This window comes from Tursiops truncatus, chromosome 5, assembly GCF_011762595.2.
Source record: "Tursiops truncatus isolate mTurTru1 chromosome 5, mTurTru1.mat.Y, whole genome shotgun sequence".
In the NCBI taxonomy this organism is placed as follows: domain Eukaryota; kingdom Metazoa; phylum Chordata; class Mammalia; order Artiodactyla; family Delphinidae; genus Tursiops; species Tursiops truncatus.
Window position 1 is genome coordinate 30,925,390 of NC_047038.1, and position 10,669 is coordinate 30,936,058.

The 10,669-nt window shown below is 41.7% G+C and overlaps 1 non-coding gene across 1 annotated transcript; it reads left to right on the forward strand.

Annotated features, from left to right (window-relative positions):
* The first annotated feature begins 976 nt into the window (after positions 1–976).
* LOC117312519 (U6 spliceosomal RNA) lies at positions 977–1,082 on the forward strand. Its single transcript, XR_004526843.1, has one exon. It is a non-coding gene; the product is annotated as a U6 spliceosomal RNA (small nuclear RNA).
* The last annotated feature ends 9,587 nt before the right edge of the window (positions 1,083–10,669 follow it).

Genomic DNA, 10,669 nt, shown 5'->3' on the forward strand with positions numbered 1-10,669 from the left:
ACTCACAGGTCACAGAATGCTTTCCCTACTTAGAACTAAAAGCACTTCAGCTGTAACAGCTCCAACGTTTAGATTATCTACATCCATGTTTTTTAAGTGTGTTCCTTGATATATGAGGGGTTTTTTGTTTGTTTGTTTTGTTTGTTTGCAGTATTAATAGATGTACAGCTGTCAAGAGAGGCCAGAAGGAGGTACTCCAGCAAGATCTGCTGGGAACAACAGGAGTGCAGAGCAATGTATGGAGCAAGAGTCTAGCTCGATCTACATTCTATAAACGTCCTGCGGAGCTCAGCGCACCTCCCCAGCCCATCAGTTGCTGACCCGGGGACTTTATTACTTGCCCCCAACCTCTGCCAGCTCCTGCAGAGGAAAACATCAAGACCTTATATAGGATTATTTATAGGATTACATCAAGACCTTATATAGGATTAATTATAGGATTACATCCTTGGAAAATACATTTCAATAATTGGCCTAATTGCATGTGATCCAGTTGGAGCAAGAAGGAAACTCTTTGCCCTCTATCCAGTTATCTTCTTTATCGATTCATCCACACAGAGAGCATGCACAATAGGTAGGAGAACAAGTCTAGGTATCAGTTTACCAACGTTCAAATCCTGGCTCTTTCATTTATTAATTGGAGAAGTTACTTAATCTCTTTGCTCTTCAGTTTTCTCATCTGAAAAATACAACGATTATGGTGTACTAGTTTGCTAGGGCTGTCATAGCAAAGTACTACAGATCGAATTGAGACAGGAAGGAAGGGGGCATGACACAACCTTTTCTTTCTTTTTTTTTTTTTTTTGCCATACTGGGTGGCATGTGGAATCTCAGCTCCCCAACCAGGGATGAAACCCTCGCCCCCTGCATTGGCAGCTCAGAGTCTTAACCACTGGACCGCCAGGGAAGTCCCAAGGGCACAACCTTTAAAAGAATGACAGCCTTTGAGGATATGACAAAAACTGGTTACCGCCATGTGCTTGCTTCAGCAGCACACATACGAAAATTGGAACGACAGGAGAAAATTAGCATGTTCCCTGCGCAAGGATGACACACAAATTTGTAAAGCGTTCCATATTTTTGTTTAAAAAAATTCTGGTTACAACCAATTAGGCCCAAGATGGAGGAAGATTCAATTTCCAGTAGACCTTGAGCCTTCCTATACACTCATTGTAATATATTAGCATATGCTAAATGACTCACCCACAGGTGCCATGACAGTTCCCAGGCTGACCATAAAAGGCCAAAAAGTGGGTGATGGCCCAGTTCCTGGAAATTCCTGCCTCTTCTTCAACATAGTTAGAATATTCTTCCCACTTGTTAGCATATGAAAGTACCCAGCCAATAAAAACTAACCATCCCACAACCCAGGGCCACTCTCACGTTCTGAGACAGACTACATTCTGACTATAGGATGTGTATCTCTTTAAATAAACTTGCTTTCCCTTTACTATGGCTCACGCTTGAATGCTTCCCTGGGCAAAGTCAAGGACCCTCACTTGGTGGCCTGTCCCAAGGACTTGGCTGAGACCTGAGATGTGACCATTTTCTTGTGCCCCATTCTCCTGCAATAGAATAGCTTAGACAACAGAAATTTATTGTCTCACAATTCTGGAGGCTAGGAGTCTGAGATCAAGCTGTCAGCAGGGTTGGTTTGTTCTGAGGCCTCTCTCCTTGGCTTGCAGATGGCCATCTTCTCCCTATGTCTTTACATGGTCTTCCCTCTGTATATGTCTATGCCCTCATCTTGAAACAAAGCATGACTCTGTGAGGGCCTCCCAGATACAAATCGTTTCTCTGCATTGCTCCCTCCTCCCCCAATTTCTTGTTTGTAAGAAACAGAGTTCATTCAGCCTCCTTAACTTTCCCTGAATTCCAAAGGGCAGAGTCAAACAGTTGCTAATCAGGGAAGAGAGGGAATGTAGAAATAGGGGAGGAGCAGTCAAGAAATGAGGTGGGGCAGGGTCCTGCTTCCTCCCCAGGGAATATCCATAACAATGTATCTTTGAGTTCTTCCTCAGGAACTAAGGCCCCCCCACCCAGGTGGAAGATGGTAACTTCAGGCTGAGCCTAAGATTCCTGGACCACTCCCCTGTTACCTCACCACCAACCAATCATTAGAAAGTCACACACACTGCAGCCCCCACCCCAAATTTTGCCTATGAAAACTCTTCCCTGAAAACCATCAGGGATTTAGGGTTTTCTGAGCACCAACCACCCGTTATCCTTGCTTGGCCCTGCAATAAACCTTTCCCTGCTCCAAACTCTGACATTTCAATTTTCTTCACCTCACTGTGTGTTGGGCACATAAACTTGGGTTTGGCAACAGCTGGAAAACCTCTGTTGCTGGGGACATACGCTACATTCACCTTTGCATGTTTCTCACTGACTTAAAAATTAAAACCTGCCATTCAGACTATTCTCACATCAGTCTATTGAGTGGAATTCTTTAAGTCCCAAACTCATGTGAGCTGTGCTTTCTCATTTCAGTCATGCACCAGTATGGTTTGTTTGACCAAGCCTAGATGGTTGAGAAATCTGTGACGTTCAGGTCAGAACCCACTCAACAGGGTGAGCCAATCAATAGGGTCAGGATCCAAACTGAGGAAACATCAACTTCGGGGAGGAAAGGCACTCCAGCACCCACTCCTACCAAATAGTCATAGGATGGAGAAGCACATGAGAAAATATATCAAGAATACCTTTGTTTTTTGACAACGTATTTCATAGGGTGATCTGTTGACTTTATCCATCTTTATTTTGGTGCTGTTATGTGTCTGTCTTTTATTTAAAGACCATTCATGGTACTTAGTTAATATTATATATTCCACATTGTGAAATAAGTTAAACAATGGGGAAATGATCTTTTATGTAACAGTTAACTTGCTTTCCCATAAAAGATAATGAGTCTAAATATCTCTCACCTAAAGAAATAGTTAAAAATGTAAGTTGGCAGTCAACACACAAGGGCTAAATGGCTGTAAGAACTTTCATCTTCAAAACAAGGTACTAAGTCTTTAAATGGATTTTCCCTTTCAGTCAGTCCGTCAACAAATATTTATCAGTCTACCATATGCCAAGGGCTGTGCTAGTGCTGGGGTACAATGATGAACAAGATAGATAAAGACCAAAGAGGAAATTAAGACAGAGGAACAGGGGAGAGATTAGTTTTTTTAATTCATTAAGAACTATTTGAGACAGAATAGTCAAGAATGACCTCTCTGAGGCTGACTGTTTAAACTGATGTTTAAACTGAAACTGAAGCAAATGCAGTCTTTGAAGTGATGAAGGACAAGGGAGACGGGTGTGTTGTGTGTGTTCGGTGGTGGAGGGTGTCCAAAATGAGCCTGGAGAAGAATGCTGGAAGACATTGATGGGTTTTAAGGAGGGAAGGAACATGATCTCGCTGCATAGGGTGGGAAGGGGAAGCAAGGAAATGAGCTAACAGAACATATTTGCATAGTCTTGCAAGATGCAGAAGGCTTACACAGGGTGGTAGTTGATAGGGTGATAGCACATAGATTTACGATGTATTTTGAAGTGGAGGCAACAGGACTTAAAAATAATTTGACATGGGGATGGAGTTGAGAAAAAGATTATCCAGGACTCCCAGGCTTCTGGCTGAGGACCATTTCCCTCAGTTTATTTCCTTCAAGTCACTTACCATAATTAAAGCAACTTAAGCCATTATCTTGTTATTTTATTTGTTTAGTTGTTTACTCTGTCCATCAAGAATAATGCTGTCCAATTGAAAAGTAATGCATGATCCCGTAATCCCACTCCTGGGCATATATTCAAAGAAAACCATAATTCAAGAAGATACATGCACCCCAGTGTTTACAGCAACACTATTTACAATAGCCAAGACATGGAAGCAACCTAAATGTCCACTGACAGATGAAAGGATAAAGAAGATGTGGTACATATATACAATGGACATTTAAAAAAAAATGAAATAATGCCATTTGCAGCAAGAGGGATGGACATAGAGATCATCATATTAAATGAAATAAGCGGGAAAGAAAAAGACAAATATCATATGATATCGCTTATATGTTAAAAAAAAGATGCAAATGAAATTATACACAAAACAGAAATAAATAGACCCACAGACCTAGAAAACAAACTTATGGTTACCAAAGGGGAAAGGGAGGGGAGGAATAAATTAGGAGTTTCAGATTAACATATAACACTACTATATATAAAAGAGATAACCAACAAGGACCAACTGTATAGCACAGGGAACTATACTCAATATTTTGTAATAACCTATAATGGAAAAGAATCTGAAAAAGAATATATAGATATATATATAAAGAATATATATATGTATAACTGAATCACTTTGCTGTACAACTGAAATTAACACAGAATTGTAAATCAACTCTACTTCCACTTAAAATTTTTTTAAAAAGTAATGCAAAACACATAGGTAATTTAAAATTTGCTAGTAGTCACATTAAAAAAGATGTGAAATTAGTTTTCATGATATATTTTACTTAAACCGATATAACCATAATATTATTTCAATAAGCAAATAAAATAAGAAATAATGGGAGGGGCTTCCCTGGTGGCACACTGGTTAAGAATCCGCCTGCCAATGCATGGGACATGGGTTCGAGTCCTGGTCCAGGAAGATCCCACATGCTGCAGAGCAAACTAAGTCCGTGTACCACAACTACTGAGCCTGCGCTTTAGAGCCCGTGCTCTAGAGCCCACGAGCCACAACTACTGAAGCCCATGCGCCTACAGCCCATGCTCTGCAACAAGAGAAGCCATTGCAATGAGAAGCCCACACACTGCATTGAGGAGTAGCCCCCGCTCGCTGCAACTAGAGAAAGCCCGGGCGCAGCAACGAAGACACAGCGCAGCCAAAAATAAATAAGTAAAGTAAATTTGTAAAAAAAAATGAGAGATCTTACTGTTCTTTTTGTACTGAGTCTTCAAAATACAGTGTGTATTTTACACTGACAGTGCACCTCAGTTCCGACTAGCCACATTTCAAGTCCTTAATAATCGCCTGTGGCTAGTGGCTATGTACTGGACAGTGCAGATCTGGAGCAAGAGCCACTGAAGGCAGGCACATTCAGTCTAGTTCACTGTTTCTCTCCAGCAACTGAAACGTTCAGTGGCACACTGAGAATTTGATATGTTTTGAATGAATGAATAAATGCCTGGCGATGGAGGGTTTATTGGAAGCTGTAGTTTTGGGAGTGGGTTCAAAGCTTCCATTTTGGACTCATTAGGTATGAAGTGTCTACAAAACCTCACAGTGGAGATGTCAAGAAAGGAAGTGGAGATGAGAATCTGGGACTGAGAAGAGAAATCTAGGTAGAGGTGTAATTTTGGCATCTTGATGGGTTCTGAATCCAAGGGAATTATTTCTGGGGTGCCTTGGGAAAGAGTACAAGAGAAAAGGAAAAGCCCAGGATCCTACTCGCAGAGATACCAAGTTAAATGTTGAGAATGTTGAGTGAGAGAAAAAGAAAATCAAGAAAGTGTGGTCATGTCAAGAAATCAAAAGGGGAAGCGTTTCAAGGAGAAAGGAGTAGTCAACCCTACTGAAAGGTCTGGTTAAAAAATAATAAAAGAACAAAGAAGACAAGAGCAATGAGATCTTAATAATCCTGACACTCATTCCACAGTCATGGTCTCTTTTTAGCCTTCCTTATAATGTTGTTAGTCAGAGAATGATTGGGGTTTCTTTTTAACACAAAATTTGAACATTTTAAAGAAGTTTGGCCTCCAAAAGATCAAGAAACCCAGCTAGTTTATGGAAGAACCAGCTCAAGAATCCAAGACCCTTAGTCCAGCATTATTTAAAGAACATACTTTAAAGCACTGGAAATAACAAGGGACCATGGAGTTTACGGAGGGAGCATGACTGTCTGTGACTTCACCAGGTCTAGGTGGTTTGAGAGCAGGTGTATACTTCTTTCAAGTATGGAACTAGACCAAGGTTACGTGATTGGGATTTGTTGCAAGTTTCCTAAGTGCCTTCTGCCCTTCACTGATAACAGTTAGAATTCTTAACACACTGTTCGTCATAGAACTCCATTTCTCAACCTGTCTTAGGCAATGTTATTCTACTACTCCTGCAGGGCATTAATATTAATTAAAAACAACTTTATTCAAGAAAAAGGTCAGTTACAAACATTTAGCAAGTGTGTTCTTATGGGTAAATCAGGCTTTCTCTGCTGTCTTTCAAAACACAAGGAATGAAATGATCTCATCTAAACTCTATGGCTAAGTAGTTGCGTGACCCTGAGCGAGATTTTACCTTTCCTGTACCTAGCTGTTCTTATCTACAAAACAGAGGGGTTAAACCAGATGATCTCTACTTCATCAAATAATTTATGATTTAACGTTATAGTTAATTAGGTTTCCTTCTGTCCACATGTTTAACTTCAAATTTGATCGGTGTGAAAAGATCATCCTAAAGGAGTCAAGAAACCTAGGAATGAATTCCAAGTTCACCATCAGGTAGATCTGCAATCACTGTCCCCGTGTGATAAAGGGGATGGTAACTCTCAGGCTCATCTCCCACGCGGCTGTTTTGAGGACTGAACCAGATAAGTCAAGTGAATGTTTTGTAATCTGTATAGTTTCAGAGAAATTAGAAGTGCAATTATTGTTAAAGCAGGTGTCTGAAACACGGTATATATTATCCCTCCCAACAAATAACAGGCTGAGTCCCTGTTATTTATCCTTAGGGCATAAGGCTTGTTACTTTTGTTGAGTAGATTATGGTATTGGAATATGCTCAAAACGAGAATGGAGATGAACCTCCTGATGTCTCCAGAGAGCGCCTCCCTTTGAATGTTTACGAGAAAATAATGGGAGAAAGAAAGAGGGAAGGAAGGAAGGAAGGAAGGAAGAAAGAAAGAAAGAAAGAAGAAAGAAAGGGAGAGAAAGAAAGAAAGGAAGGAAGGAAGGAAGGAAGAGAGAGAAAGAAAGAAACGAAAGGAAAGGAAGGAAGGAAGGAAGGAAGAAAGAAAGAAAGGGAGAGAAAGAAAGAAAGGAAGGAAGGAAGAGAGAAAGAAAGAAAGGAAAGGAAGGAAGGAAGGAAGAAAGAAAGAAAAAGAAAGGGAGAGAGAGAAAGTGGGAAGGAGGGAATTCACAGGCAGAGGAGGAAGAAAGGCCATGGCAAGGCAAATTTAAGGAAATAAAAGGCGAGTTAGGAGAAGTAACAGGGGTGGGGAGGCGAAGTGGGCAGCAGGGCAGGAACAGGAGCCAGTTAGCCCGGGGGCGGGGGGCTGGGGTGGGTGGCGACTCAGTGGCTAGTCCAGCCACTTGCCAGGCAGGCACCAGGCGGAGGAGGAGGGTGAGGGTGGGGCTTGGCGAAGGGCAAAGGCTGGGCAAGACTTAAAAGGGAGATGACCCTGGCTAGTTGGTGCCGCCTTTGACCTCCGACGCCCGGGGCAAGGGGACCCAACGGGGGAAAACGAGAGAAAAGGGCCACCGCTGAGACGGTCCCTTGGGCTCGCGAGGGAGGCGAACGGACCGGAGAGGGGAGACCCCTGGGAGCGCCCGGCACCCCGCCAGCATGTGCGAGCTGTACAGCAAGCAAGACACCCTGGCGCTGAGGAGGAAGCACATCGCGTGAGCGCTCCCCAGCCCCGAGGAAAGGCGCAGAGAGGGGGAATCACCGGCGCGGGGGGGCGGAGAGCCGCAGCCGGGCAGGGAGCGGGCCAGCGGGCTGCTGCCGGCGGGGTGCGGGACCGCCACCCGCCCGCCGCACCTGCGCACGCACACCGCCGCCCGCCCGGAGCGCCCCGCCTCGCCTCCGCCCGAGGGGGCTGCGGACCAGCCGGCTCCAGAGCGGTCCCCGCGCTCTGCAGCCCGCCGAGGGGGTGAGGGCTGCTGGCCGGCCGGCTGGGGGAATTGACCGTGAAGGTTGAGAGCCATTGAAGTAGAACACCGCTCCAGCGATGGGCTCTGGGAGGGAGACGGGTAGCTCTCCGCCGCTCCCACCACCTCGAAAGTTTTAGAAAAATGAACTCCGAAATATTTTTGACGATGGCAATGAAAACTCATTATGACAACTTTTGTTTAAAGTGAACTTTTTCTTCTTGCACGCTTGGTTAAGAAGTAAAAGGTTAATCCAGCCAGTAAAAAAACTTTGAAACCACTTTCTTAAGAGTAAGATACCACTTACTCACCTTGGTCTCCCCAGCTGTGCCCTCATTACAATTTAAAGATGCAGTGTTTTCTCCGGTCTACTTTTGTTTTACTCGTGTTATAGACGACTTGGTGAGCGTACAGGACCGAACTTTAGGTCAGACCTGGACTCTGGTCCTAGTAGTGTCAAGTTACCTTGTGATCTGATTTGAGATTTGATCTGATCTCAACCCAGGAGGTTTCTAGGTGGTTTAGGAGACTAGTTAAATCTCTCTCAACCCCCGCAGTAGGGTCAAAATAGTCAGATACCTCATTACCGGATCACCTCCTTCCCTTTTTCTAATCAGCACTCCTTTCTGTTAGTTTTCAATCCTATATAGTTAGATTCCAATGAAAACCTAATGATTTCTGACGTGAGCAGAACAAAGTCTGTGAAAGGAGGAATGGTAGCCATGGAATGACTGAGAAAGAATTTCACCTGAAGTCTGAGTGAGAAGATGGGAAGTACATTAACAAGGAGGCAAGGTGAAGTCCGAAGTTTTCAGCCCACATTCATAACGAGGGGTTTTTCTGAATTTTAACTTGTAGGTATAAACTAACAGCTGAATTTGAACCAAGAAGAAATTCTCATTAGTTTCATCTTAGCTGATGATGCTTAATCTTAGGCAATTTAAAAATTTAATTACCTATTCACAGTAATCACAATACTTTCTAAACAGTTGCATATCCATTTAATATGTATCTAATTACCCTCTAAACTACCTCCAATTCATGTGGTATTTTTTTGTGCACGCAAAATCACCAAAATAAAAATAATATTTTGTTTTAGTTTCTAAATGTCCATAGAACCAAGTTCAGAAATCTTTGTGATGTTTCTATGTTGCTAAAATCTGTACTCCAGCCAGCCATCCAAATAACCAAAAATATGGGTGACTTTTTATTATGCTGAAAAGAGTGGGTTAAAGGGTTAGAATAATAATTGGATTTTATTATTTAAGAAAGGGAAATCCATTTGATGCAGGACAAATACCAATCAAAAGACATGAAAATGATCTGTAAAATCTCCTGCATAGTATTTAACACTAAGTTATTTGTATTTAGCTTTTAGCGCTATTCATTTCTCTACAAATTAGATTAGAGGGAGAGATTAGATTAGCAAGCAAGCCCTGTTTTGGGCTATGGCATAAGACAGTCTACCTTTTTTTTTTCCTTCCAATTTTATTGATATATAATTGACATACAGCACTGTATAAGTTTGAGTTGCACAGCACAATGATTTGACTTACATTATGAAATCATTATCCCAATAAGTTTAGTGAATATCCATTTCATATTGCTACAAAATTAAAGAAATCGAAAAAAAAATTTTTTACCTTGTGATGAGAACTCTTAGGATTTGCTTTCTTAACAACTTTCGTGTATAACATACAGCAGTGTTAATTATCTTTATCATGTTGTACATATAAACTATATCCCTAGTATGAGTTTTTCTATGAGTTTATTTTTGAAGTGTAATTGACCTACAACACTATGTTAGTAACTATTACACAACATAGTGATTCAATATTTCTGTACATTTCAAAATGTTCACCATGATAAATCTAGTTACGAGCAAGACAGTCTACTTTCAAATTCTGGTTTTCTCACTGGCTGTGTAACCTTGAACCAAGCTTCTTAATTTTTCGGTGTCTGTTTCCTCAACTATAAAAATGAGAATGATAATAACTCGTATTATTGTTGGGAGGATTAAATGAGATAATATTTGTAATAGCTGTCAGTTCCTGACCCATAGGAAGCCTCAAAAAAAAAAAGTTTGTTTTTTTTTCCTGGTTGAACAAAGTTTCTCAAAGGAAAATTAGTTACTGGTTTGTGTAATTAGAGCTGTCAGAGCTGATCCTTGTGCTTCTAAATAGAGTTGTCAGATCATGGCAAATTTAATATAACAAGCATAAGAAATGTGAGCAGTATCACGGATGGGGGATTAAGGTAAAAGGTCCCAGGCTAAAATGAAATGAAAAAAAAAAAAAAAAAAGTATGTCACCCAGGTTGTGTTTTCCCTTTCTTTTACGTAATTGTAATTTTCCACTGATCGTGACCTTCATTGAGAAGGAAAAACACTGAGCAGTCCTACCAGACCAAAGTGTTTCCTTTCATTATTTCTAGGCCCTCCTGCAAAGTTTTCTTTGCTGCGGATCCCATCAAAATAGTGCGAGCCCGGGGGCAGTACATGTTTGACGAGAAAGGTGAACAGTACTTGGATTGCATCAACAACGTAGCCCATGGTAATGTGCTGTCTTTGTCGTGCCTTGAAGGATACGTTTCTGGAGTAAGGCAGACTTGGCACCGTTGATATTTGTCCCAGGAATTGCAGTGGCTGCAGTTCCTCGGCTGAACAGGGCCAGTAGTCCTAGGCGGGGAAGAGCTAGAACAAAATGTGGGAGAGGAACAGAATCAACCTTTATTTTTTTGCTTGTTTCAGAATGCCCCTCACTTCCCAGGCATTTAGATTTGTAACTCATTTTTGGGACTTTTGTCTTCTAAATTTTAG